Source organism: Monodelphis domestica, chromosome 7 (assembly GCF_027887165.1).
Source record: "Monodelphis domestica isolate mMonDom1 chromosome 7, mMonDom1.pri, whole genome shotgun sequence".
In the NCBI taxonomy this organism is placed as follows: domain Eukaryota; kingdom Metazoa; phylum Chordata; class Mammalia; order Didelphimorphia; family Didelphidae; genus Monodelphis; species Monodelphis domestica.
In genome coordinates this window covers 74,793,707-74,806,870 of record NC_077233.1, presented here as the reverse complement: position 1 = coordinate 74,806,870, position 13,164 = coordinate 74,793,707, and the positions used below count along the sequence as shown (strand labels likewise).

At 34.4% G+C, this 13,164-nt stretch overlaps 1 pseudogene; it reads left to right on the top strand.

The window, feature by feature from the left end:
• LOC130455588 (tubulin alpha-2/alpha-4 chain-like) overlaps positions 1-11,150 on the top strand; it is a 177,183-nt pseudogene extending 166,033 nt beyond the window's left edge.
• The last annotated feature ends 2,014 nt before the right edge of the window (positions 11,151-13,164 follow it).

Sequence of the window (13,164 nt, the reverse complement as noted above, 5' to 3'; positions counted from 1 at the left end):
TCTTCAGAATCACAAACCAACTGGCAAAAACTGGGGTGTTCTTTCCTTAGGCAATAATTAGCCTCCACATGGCAGAGGACCTCATGGGGGAGGGGATGAGGAGAAGGAAGATACTCTTCCAAACAGGAATTTGATTACAAGTATGGCATATTCTATGAGAGAGCAGTCCATTGCCTATTTCAAACAGCTTCCAGCTTTATGATGTCTTTTCATGAGTGCACTGATACTTTTACTTATCTTACCTGAGATTCAGGGGAGAAATTCATCTCCCTCCAACAACCCTTTGCCATTTGGGCCTGCCCAGTTTGGGATTCCTAAAACCCATCTTCTCCCTTATTAAAGGAGATCTCCCAGTACTGACAAAAGGAATCTCAATGGATAAAAAAAACTGAACTTTAAAGAGACTGGAGGTAAGACTATTCAGACTCCAATGTTTTATAAAAGCCTCTGTATTTTTATGTATTTTTCTGATTGTTTTGTTTAAGATTTAATTTTATGTGCTTAAGTTGATATATTAATGTATTTAATACTATTCTGTTATACTGAATCATTTCAATGTACTGGGTTTTAACTACTGTTATATTCTGTTACCTTTCTCCTATAACTATACTGAACAAACATTATTGAATAAGCCCATATAAAAAGCAGTTTTTTTTTTTCCATTTTGGCTTTGTAACTTGTCACATAGAGGATGAATGAACTTCATCAAAACTGGTTATAATTGTATAACAATCTTTGGAAAATTCAATGAGCTAAATATCTCAAATTTATTTTAAGGGATCTTTAGACATGATTTTTAGATTTTTTTTCAACAACTGATCATTTTGCCTGCCTCTAACAAGAGGTAAGAGCCATTTTAGTTGCTGAAGTGAAGTACAATTATAATCCCCACCTCCTGATGGGATATTACAGTCTCATGCCAAAGGAACTGGAAAGTTGCCAAAGAAGCATAACACTAAACTGCATAGTGCTGATTGAGCACAAGGTCAAAGAGACAAACCAATCCTGATGGGATTGATAAAAATTTTGAGCCAAGAGAAGAGGACTTGAATGTGTTTGGGGTTCGAGGTTGCAGCTATTTAACATGTGTTAAAGGCAGGTCTTCCTTGTTTCACTTTCTACCAATTATCTCAAACTTGGCTCCTACCTGGCTCCTAAAAATCTAGTCCCTATTCTGTCTTTCATAATGTGGCAACTTTCTGTAGTCCTGTCTACTGATTGGGTAAATGCTTAATTGCTTATATAATTTTAATTAGGCCCTGATTCAAGGACCTGTTATAGTTTTATTTTCTTTTACTTAAATTTTTTACACAAAAGACTTTGATAGTCTATATTTCCTCCGGGAAGTATTTTTTTTTAAATTTGGATTTTTTTTGATGTTTGCTTATTTCTCTTGCCAACTGATTCATATACTTCATAACTAGGCCATGCATCCCTAAGTGATCCCTGTGTTTTTCAATCACCCTCTTCAGGGGAGACATGTATAATTATTATTATTTTAAATTGCAAAGTTTAAATTCCTTTTTAGAGTAATTTTAGGTTAAGAAACATGATACCTCTCCAAATCCATAAAGTGAACTGTTTGGAGAAGGCACCATTGAAGATGCCTCCACAGACCAGACCCTACACCAGAAGGTCCAGAGTGAACTTTAGAATGTGGTGATTTGAACTTTGTGGGGTTTGAGTGCATTCATTTTGTATTCATACTCTTATGCCAAAGGGGACGGACTTCCCCCAACTGACTTTTTGTCAATGTGCATAGCAATTATTGTTTGTTTTTTTTCTCTTTTCCTCTTATCCTCAAATTATTGTAATTTCATAGCTGGTATGTTTACAAGACCCACTGGAGAAACTAGTCTACTGACTAGGGGAATGTATAAATGGAGATTTTGAACCTCAGACTTCATTCCCCAGAAGTCCTTGGTATTTCCCAGAATTCCCTATAATCTCTCCTATATATCCACATTGGTAAAATCACTTTATTTGTATTTAACTGGCAATAATGCTTCCCACACACTCTCTCTTCCTTTGCAATGATGCAGCAAGTATGGTGGTAAGGTGGGGAAAATTTGAAATGGCTAACCAGCCATGGGCACGTGGTTTTTATTTTGTATCCTCTTTATTCCTTGATTTTTAACGATCCTTAATAAACCTCATAAAATATAATATTTATATTATTAGAGATATAAATTTAATTTTTACAGCATCTACTTCTCAGTTGCTACTTTTAACTTGGGAATGTAAAAAATGAAATTCTCTGGAGGCTATGTATATTAAATTTAAGTTAATTTATTAACTGAATGCTCAAGATTTCTAACTAGTTAGTGGACTCCAACCATAGTCTAAACATACAGCACTGAACTCTAGAGGGGTAGAAGATATGGTTCAATAGAGAGAGGCAAACAACTAAGCAGATAGGCAGGAGAAGAAAATACCCCAGAACTTCCTGGATAGACTAATATATGCCTCTTAAGATGTCATCAATCAATCCCTTCCCAAGACATCTCTGATTGGAATAGAGATATTCAGGTGGCCTCAGAGGCCTCAACTCCTCCCTCACCACTTCATCACAAGAAGAGTTTGGTCTCAGCAGGACTGCAAAGCATCATTTCCTCCTCTTTACTTGACTGTCTAAAAGAGTTGCTTAGTGCATTTTGCCCAACATAGTGGCTAGCACAAGCTGATTTCATCTCCGAATGAGTTCTTACTTATTAATAAAGTAAGGAATGTTCTCAGATGCCTCAAAAGGGGAAAGGGAGAAGCTCTGCTCCAAGTCTCTCTGGCTTTTTAGTAATAAACTCTGGCTGGTGATTGTAGGCATGCCCCTCAAAAGGGCCCTTTTGGCATGCCCATAAGTTCACCATCACTGCTATAGGGACTTCTGCTTGCATGTTCCCATGGAAAATTTTTTGATAAATGGTTTCTCCTTTGATTTCCAAAAATAGTTTGATCTTAAAGCCACAAAACAGTTTCTCCTCCAGCAACCCAATAGAAGCATTTTCTCTCTCCCCTGTCTGGGGTAAGGGGGGGTGTGACTGGTGGGGGGCAGCAGGTATGGCACTCAGTATAGGGGGTGGGACCCAGCACCCTATCTCTAAAAGATTCTCCATCACTACCCTATAGCCAATCCAGTGATTCTTCTAACTCTCCATTCAGTGCCTTGTCACTGGCAAGGACTAATTCTTAGAGAAGTGGGAGTGAACTTAAAGACAAGTCTTAGCAGAACGAATCAACCACCCTAATTCTGTACTCCCCACTTATATTAAGTTGTTCTGTTCTTTCCCCCCCCTTATAGTTGTTGTATATGTTATTCTCTGTCTCTTTTGTTCTTGATTTCATTTATTTATTTATTTATTTTTTGCTTTATGCTGGAGCTAACTTAGCGCACAGAGTATCACCCTCAGGTTGAACATAAAAAATAAAAATCCAGCCTTCTCCCCCTTCAGTTCCCTATCATGCACAACCTAGAGACCTGCTTATTATTCATATCACATTTATTCAAGGTTTTTTTAAAAAGGGTAGTCATCACAAGAAACAATGTTGGTTGGCAGTGACATTTTATGTTTAAAGTACACTATAATTTTACCTATTTTTTTCCATTGCCTTTACAGTTCAATAAGAAGCTAGAAAATTACACTAATCTACAAATGTACTATAGTTCCAAACCATGTTTAACCTTTTACAAAATCTCTCAGACAACTAATATTGCCTGTTCTGTACTAATCTGAAGGGAGCTCACAATTCCAGAAAGTCTGTGTAGGAATCATTTATTCAGAAATAAATTATACCACAAATCTTTTGTCTAATTTAGGTGATTTCATTGTTTGCGGGGGGGGGGGGGGAGAAAGTTTCCAAGATTCTCCCAGCAAATGTTCAAAAATATAAACATTTGATTTGGGGGCAGGTAGTCAGGTGCTAGATGAAAAGGCTGAATCAAATTTAACATTACCTCTTTCCCTCTTTGTATTATTATATTCCCCTTGAATTTCTGAGTTCCCAGCAAAATAAAGAAAATGTATATATCTAAAAAGGGGAAAAAAACATTCTACAGTTATTTGATTCCTCCTTTTCTAACAGACCCTGAGTCTTTCTGCAATATCCAAGTTCACTTTAACTCTAAAGAGTAATTTGATCAGTCAACTGCAATGAATTGAAATAAACTAATTTTAGTGCTATACATATTACATTTTAATTGTGGCAAACCTTTGCAGTCATGCTCTTAAAGCTCAGAGATATACTGGTTACAAAGAGAGATAATGATGGCCTCAGAAAAAGACACTCCGCAGGGAAAGACAGAGACCAATGCCAAGAAAGAATAAGCAAAAATAATACAACTGAGTTGCAACAGAAATTTCCCTAAGGAGAAATAGAGAACCATTCATGGACTTGCACTCCAGTTCTCAGAAACTTTTCTTTTTCTGTGATTAAACTTGTAATGTTGAGGCATCTACATTTAGAGATACTCTTTGCTCTTCTGTTCATATTGAATGTGTATTAAGTTCTTCATTATTTCCATCAAGTTTTATCTGTGACTTTGTATATGTTATGGGGAGGAGGTCACAAGAAATTTTGGTGCCAGTCAAATCAAATTATGCCCTTTCCTGCCTCTGCCTCAACTAAGCCCCAACCCCAACAAAAATGTAAAGAATTTATTTCTCTGGGGAGGTAATTTGCAATTATCAGGCAGGATGGATGACCTTAAGGGGGGAAAGTACCTAGTTTCTTTATTATTCCAAGATATTCCATAGTATGACCTTTTTTTTCTTATTTTTGGGAAACTATGCTGACTTCCATATGGAAATACCACTCAAATACTTTTGTTGAGATCATTAAGGAATTTTCACCAAGAGCTCTGATATCTGGTTAAATATATTGAAGAGACAAGATACTCTCTTGGAGTTGATGATAATAGAGATCTACAAGAAGCAGGATCTACAGGAAAGGCTCAGAGAGAATGTGAGATTTTAACAGGTTTTCAAAGACTGGTAAGATGTAAAGAGTTGAAAGAAAGGAGTATTCCTTGATTTCTTTGGTAAGAATTGTATTCCCCTATTTGATCACATGGAATTTTGTTCATATTTCTATTTGATTTTGTACAATTTTTATTTGTTTACATATCTCTTCCTTCTCCCCTGCTAATCAATCACTAGCTACTTACAAGAAAAGATCTTGCTGTTTTTCCATCTCCGTGTATATTTGTACAGTTACTTTACCCTTAATCATTTTGTGAATTGTTTTCTTTCCTTATTTCTATTTCTTGCCTCCAAGATTCTTCAGAAATTAGTTGAAATAATGCTTCTTATATGTGTTTTTATCCAACCTCTCTTAAAATGTTAGTATCCTCTCCTCCAAATCCATTTTAAATTATTGTATCTCTGTGTCTATGTCACTTAACTTTTAGGTCTTCTAAGAAATTCTCTAAAACTATACATTGCAAAAACGTTTCCAAATCACAGTGGTAGATGAAATTTCATCACCTAATTTTTCCATTTCTCAGTAAAATCACAAGTAAAGTTCCTCTCTTTATATCATGTATACACTTCTTTGTAAATATGCTGTTTTCCTTAATACAATGAAAGTACCTTAAGGAAAGGAAATATTTCACTTTCTTCTTTATAACCCCCAAATACTTCATAGTTCTAACAACAAAGTGCTTAATAAAAGTGTTTCAGTCAATGTTTTATTTACTTATATATTCAAGAATGTTACATATTATAGTCACAATAAAGGTTATGAAAGGAAAGGAAGAGGGAGGATAGAAAGGAAGAAAAGAAGGAAGGAAGGAAGGAATAAGGGAAGGAAGAAAAGAAAAAGGTGAGTGAATAAGTAAAGAATGAATGAAATAAAAGAGGAAAGAAGAAATGATTAGAAAGTGGGAAGGAGAGAGAAAAAAGAAGGAATGGAGGGAGGGAGGAAGGGAAGAATGAAAGAAGGAAGGAGGAAAAGAGAGAGGGAGAAAAAGAAAGAATAAAAAGAAAGGAAGGAGGGAAAGAAAGAAGGGAGGAAGGAAAGAGATAGAAACAGAAGAAAGAAGGAAGGAACTCAAGGCAGAGGAATTAAAATGAACAGAAGAGAGGCAAGAAGGAATAATGTGTATAAGATGTGGGAAATAGCCCAGCCTGCAGTGAAGGGTTCACTTCAATTTTGTGATATAACCTAAAGAATATTAGTTCCTTAAGGATAATGATTATTCTTATGTTACTTTTTTTATTTTTAGCACCTATCTGAATCTCTCATATGTTTAGGAACTCAATAATGCTTGTTAACATCTATTTATTGAATCTGAACAGAAAAACTAACTGCAAGTGAATTAGATAATTTTGTCTGAATTAACTATTACATTATCATCCTAATGAAAAGAAAGCACCTGATTGGCATATGAATAGTAGTGTGGAAGAATGAGATGCTTAAATATATTCACTAACTAATCTTCATGTTTTAATGTCATACTATTTATATGATGCCTAAATATGTTACATTCTTAAATGTTTTTGTAATAATGTGCTTTTAATACATTCTATAATATCTCTATCAGAAATCTACTCCCTCCCCATGACCTGCACAGACTCCTTTGAAGGCAAAACATCTATCTAGCTCAGAGTGTAATCTGATATCCATCAAAAAAAAAGAGTTAAACCTCTTTTGTCTCCATGTGATATGGGTGGGGCACATGATTAACTTATTAAAAAACAGGGAGAGGGGATGAGTTTCAAATCTGCATAAAAACAGTAGGCAAAAATAAACATTGAGAGAAGTCAAGGAGAGTTTTGGCAAGTCTTAAGAGGTCAGATGATGAATGATTGTGATACAGAAGAGCAGAGAAAATAGTACTAGTTAATTCCTGTTGTAAAACTTAAATTAGGTTTTGACTAAGTACTAGACTTAAAAAAGTGAGATTGTGGCCACTGTATCTAAAAATAATTAACTTCTTAAGTAAAAAAAAATCTGTTAGTAACTATTAATAATTTAATATAATATGTATGTATATACTATACATACACACACACACACACACACACACACACACACACACACACACACACACATATATACACACAGTAAAAGAGAGAAATATAAGAGGAAAGTAGGGAAATAGAAACTATTTCCTAGCTAAATATCCTAGCTAAATACCCTATATTTCTGATCTGAATAAATTCAGCTTAACTCAAACAAAATCTCCCTCAGGTCCCAGTCTCTATGTGGAAGTCCAATAACCTCTTCAGTAAGGGTTTCACCAGTGTAAGCCTCTTCCTTCAGTTCCAGTCATCCAACCAGAAAGCCTCCAGCTCAGAATCATTCAGAATCCTCCTTACTTAGGAAAACCTCCTCATTGAAGAGACAAGGAATGAATGAATGGCTTTTCTCTTTGGTCTCATCTTTTATAGTCCTTTTTTTTTTTTCATGTCAGTTCCTGTCTCTCTTCCACTTCATAGGAATTAATCCCAGTTTCCAAATTGCCCAGCACTGCCCAGGTGGAAGTATCTGTGGGATCCACCTCCTGTTCTCTGAGGGTATAAACTCTTATGAAAAGGATTCACAATTTCCTAACTGATTGAGTTTCTGAGGGTATGAACTCCTTAGCAAAAGAATTTGCAAGTTTCTGGGTGATTGAGTTAAAAGGGTAGTGCACTCCAAAGTATTTGATTAAGTTAAGATAAAGAAATTCCTTTTCACACTGGAGAAAAGTAAAAGACATGGGGCTGATTCTTTAGAGAGTCAGGTGTACACTGAGAAGAGGAAGAATCTGTAGTAGATACAATGTTAAATACAATACAAAGAAGAGAAGAGTGATGACATTTTCTGAATCATTACAGAGAAGTACTGAAGCAGCTATCTTTCAACCTGTCATTAACAATATAGAAATGGCTTTTCTTCCTGAGATGTGCCAGAAATTTCCTACAACTTGTCAATCCTTACAATGACTATCTATTTCAGATGACTAATGTAGTCAAAGATACTATTACCACAATGAATCTAGAAAGCATTGTTAATCATTATAAAATAATGGGTCAGAAACTGAAGACCTTAGTGGCACTGGTGGTATTTCAATGTTTTTATCTAATGCTATAGCTTTATAAGAAGGAGGCAAAGCTTGGAAGGGCACATACCATTTAAAAAGATGGATTTCTCCATCATGGCTTAAAATGTAGAAAGAAGAGGATCTTTGCAAGAGATGAGTCACCCAATAAAATGTGAACTGTTCTAACTATGACTGTTTTACTTTTCTATTTGTATCCTCATCACTGAATACAGTGCTTTTCACATAATTAGTACTTATTAATGGATATCAATTCACTCATTCATTTAGACTTCTAAATATAGTACTTATGACTAGAATATATTTTTGCAACAGAGTAGTATATTAAAAAGATATAAAATAATGGTGAGAAGCATAGATTATATATAATTTATCATTTAATATTTGTTGTATGACTATTTACATTTGTGTGTGTATAATATGTAAATATACTTTCTTATCCATGTCTCATAAATGTATCATGTAGTGGTGAGCTTACAATATTATATGGGCCCTTTGTTATTTTATTTTGATATTTTATGAATGCTAATGTAACATTTGGCTAGTCCATAAATTATAATGGGCTTTGCCATTGTATTGTCATATTTCATTTTTATATATTTTTCTGATGATCTCCCTCAGCCAATCAAGCAACAATTATATATTAAGGGATACTATATGTTCCAGGCATTAAGGAATCAAATATAAGAGTGACTCATTGACTGCCCTCAAGGACCTCATCAAGAGGGACATCATGGGCTTAAGACGAGATATGTAGTCTGTTTTCCTTGTCTGTGCTCTAAACTTTAACCAGGAAGTGGCATTGATTCCCTGCAACTATAAACACTAGCATTACTCCTGGATCTAATATTCTTGCATCAGAGGATAAATAGAAATAGAAATAATCCACCAATTAAATCCTGAAAGAAACTCCAAAATTTAAACTCTAAGAAATAACAAAACTAAATTTCAGAGGTCCCAGGTAAAAGCAGAAAAAAAACATTTAAAGGAGTAAGAAAGAAACAATTAAAATATTGTAGAGACCCCACCAGGATCATACAGGATTTCACAGCTTTCATGTTAAAGGATCAGAAGGCTTGTAATATGGTGTTGCAAAAGAGATAAGTATTAGAATTACAACTCATTTACTTGAGCTCAAATCTGACTTCAGATATATAGTAGTTGTGTGACCATGAACAAGTTATTTAACCTGTTTGTCTCAAGTCTTCAATGAGACTGGAGCAGTCTTTGTAGACTTGGAACCTTCTTTAATTGATGCAATTTAGACTAGTATCTATAAACCACTATTCCATCACAAGCAGCTGATTCTCTGGCAAGGAGAATGCAACTATACTTGGGGCTAAAATGCTTTTGGGAAGGAAATAATTGGCCTTATATTTGAGAGCATTCAAAAACTGCCAGAACAATGCATACGGCTGCAGGGATTCCTGATATTTCTAACCTTTGTGAGCAACACAGGTTCAAATTTCAGCTGTCTTCTGATAAAGAGACTTTCTGTTTACTTTGCAAGAAGTTCAAACTGGAATTTGCCATCTACCCCACCCTGTGGTATCCACAACTGTGGTAGAGTCCTATGATTCCATCTTAACTACTAATACCATATTAGAACACTCAGACTGTGCTTTCATTGTGGACAATGAAGCAATCTTTGACATCTGCCATCAGAAGAAGGACATTGAGCACCCTCCCTATACCAAACTCAACTGGTTCATTGGCCAGATCATTTGCCCCACCATTGCTTTCCTGTGCTTTGATGATGCTCTCAATATAGTCCTCACAGATTTCCAGGACAACAGGGTGTCTTATTTCTGAATTTACCATCCCCCACCAATATCTAGTTACCAATTGTCTCTGCTGAAAAGACCTATCATAAGCAGCTCTTTGTAGCAGAGATCTCTGATGCCTGTTTTGAGTCTTCCAACCAGATGGTAAAGTGTGACCTATATTAAGATAAATTCATTGCCTATTTTATGCTGTACCAAGGTGATATGGTTCCCAAAGACATCAATGCTAACTTTGCCACAATTAAGACAAGATGAACCATTCATTTCACAGACTGGTGTCTGAGTGGCTTCAGGGTTGGTATCGATGATCAGTCCAAAATTCCAGCACCTGATGGAAACCTTCCTAAAGTACAGTGGGCAGTATGCATGGTAAATAACATTACTAAAGCATCACTCTATTTATATCACAAGTGTGACCCTCCATATATAAAGTAGGCATGTATACCCTGGTATGTTAATGAAGCCATAAAGATAGGAGAATTCTCTGATACCAGGGAAAATTCAACTTCCCTGTATATGGCTCACAAGGCACAGAATCTATGGAGGGCCAAGTGGAAAGTGAAGAATTCTAGAAGGAATCCAACAAGCACAGTCACCTGGCCTATATATCTTTGTAACTTTCTCTTTTCTTACCATATGAAAATAAAATATTTTCTTACTTGCAAAAAAAAGTAGAGCATGGAATATTTTACATGCCAGGGTTATGGAAGAGGAAGAATATATAACTAAAAAAGAGATAGACAACATTTTAAGATATTAAATGGATAACTTTGATTAGATCAAAATTTAATAAGAAAGTTTTGCACAAGGAAAAATAATATATAGAAAAACAAGGAAATGAGGGCAAGACATTAATGTCTATCAGATAAAGCCCTTATTTCTCAAATATATAGAGAAAATGGAGTCTAATTTAGAAGAATATGAATTATTCCTCAATTTTTAATGGTCAAAAGATACAAAGAGGCAGTTTTAATAAAAAGAAAATAAATCTATAAATGGTCATATGAAAAGAAGTTCTCATTCACTATGTATTAAAGAAATGCAAATTAAAGGAACTCTGAAGTCGTACCTCACACCTATCTGATGGGCTAATATGATAGAAAAGAAAAACAAGAAATGTTGGAGGAAATGTGGAAAAACTGTGACATTAATTCATTCTTGGTAGAGTTGTAGATTGATCCAATCATTCTTAGAAACAATTTGGAACTATATTTAAAGAGTCATAAAATTGTGCATACCCTTTCATATAGCAATACCACTTCATCCCAAAAAGTTCAAACAAAAAGGAAAAAAAAAAGATCTATAAGCACAAGTACATTTCTAGCAGTTCTTTGTGTTGGCAAAGAATTTGAACTTGATGGAATGCCTATGAATTAGAGAAAGGCTAAACATGTTTTAGCATATGGTTGTGATGACGTATTATTGTCCTATAAGGAATGTAAAGCAGGATGCTTTTAGAAAAAGCTGAGAAGATAAATCAACTGATGCAAATTAAAATGTACATAATCAGGACAACATTGTACACAGTAATGGCAATATTGAATAAGTATACACCATGATCACCTTAACTATTCTTGACTATATAATAATCCAAAATAAATCTTAAGGATTTATAATGAAAAATGCTATTCACCTCTGGAAAACAAAAACTGAAGGAGTCTGAATATAGATTGAATTATGGTTTTGAAATTTTTAAAAATTATTTGTGTATGTTTTGTTTTCATTTACTTTTTTGGTCTGTGCTTTCTTTTACAATATAGATAAAAAGGAAATATTTTGCCTGACTACACATGAATAATATATATTAAATTGCTTTCCTTCTCAAAAAGAGGGAAGAACAGGGAGAGAAGTAAATGATTTGGAACTAAAATTTTTATGAATGTATGTTAAAATTTTTGTTTATATTTAATTGAGATGAAATAAAAATTAAATATGCAAATAAAGAAATAAATTAGAGCTAGATTATTGTTCTTTTGAGATTTAAATAGTAATTCTTTGTAAGATTTGTTTTGAGGTCCTGAGCCACTGTGAACGTTTAGCAAAGATATGAGTTGCATTTTGAAATCATGTTTTTAAATGCATATGATGAAATCCCTAGGATTTCAAAAGAATCCAATTTTATTGATTTGAGTTATCAAAATTTACTTTTAAAAACAATTTATAGACCTCAGGCTAATGACCACTACTATAGAATTTTAAACAAAATATGATTAAAATTCATAATCATTCATAAGTACCATGCTTTATATCACATCCCCATAGGAATGAAATTTCTTCCCTCATTTTGTGGGATAAAATGATTATTCATTCATAATTATAGAACAATTACACTTTCATAGTTATATTCAGTGGATGCTTTACAATGGGTAAAATTTAATTTATAAGGAGCTTCAAATTTACTGAGCAACAGATGGGCGATTGATGCTACTGAGATCTGACTGAAAACTGAGTTTCGTCATTCATTTCTCCAGTTCTGGGATTTTCAAGGTGTTCCCAGAGCATTTTGTCCTCAAAGGTAGAGAATAAATAGCAACAAGGATATTTTCCTTATTTATCTGGACTGGAAAGCTGCCATATGAAAGAGGCATTACTCTCTTCTGCTATGCCCTGAAGGAAATAACTAGAAACAATTCATGGATATTATATACGGATACATAGAGAAATGACCTAAGGAAAAGCTTCTCACCACCTAGAATTGCTCCAAAGGCAATGAATTGATTTAAGGTAAAGTGGCTATCTCTTCCACTGAATTTTTTAAAGCAAATATCTTTTGATCAAAGAAAGGTTTCTTTGACAGTTAAGGATCTGCCTTCATACTCTTTAAAGTCCTTTCTCTTAAGAAACTGTGATTCTCTGAAGGCTGGACAGAACTAGTTGGAATGCTAGTTATCAAATATTTCCTGGAGGCAGTGACTGCTTTTTTCTGAGGGTAATTTATCTGATAAAAAAAAAAAACAACACATCAGATATCAGAATTATTCTTAAAAAAGGGAATCATAGGAAAGTCATTAAATGGTGGAGAATATTTGGAGGGAGTCTATATGGTAGAGTGGGAAGAAAGTTGGCCTTGAAACAAGGAAGATCTGTCTCTGAAAGAGTATGACTTTTGGCAAGTCATGCAACTTCTATATGATTTAGGACATTCTCTAAGAATATAAACTGGAAAGAAGGGATTGACTTGAATTAATTGAAAGAGTATGCTCTCCTGAGAATGCCTTTATAGCAAGGTCTAGCTCCCTTTTTACCCATGGTATTAAAAATCTCAATGTTCATAGTTTTTAGATGCCTATTTTTAACTACCTCCTGGACACTAAAATGCTAAAATCCTAACCCCAGTCTCTA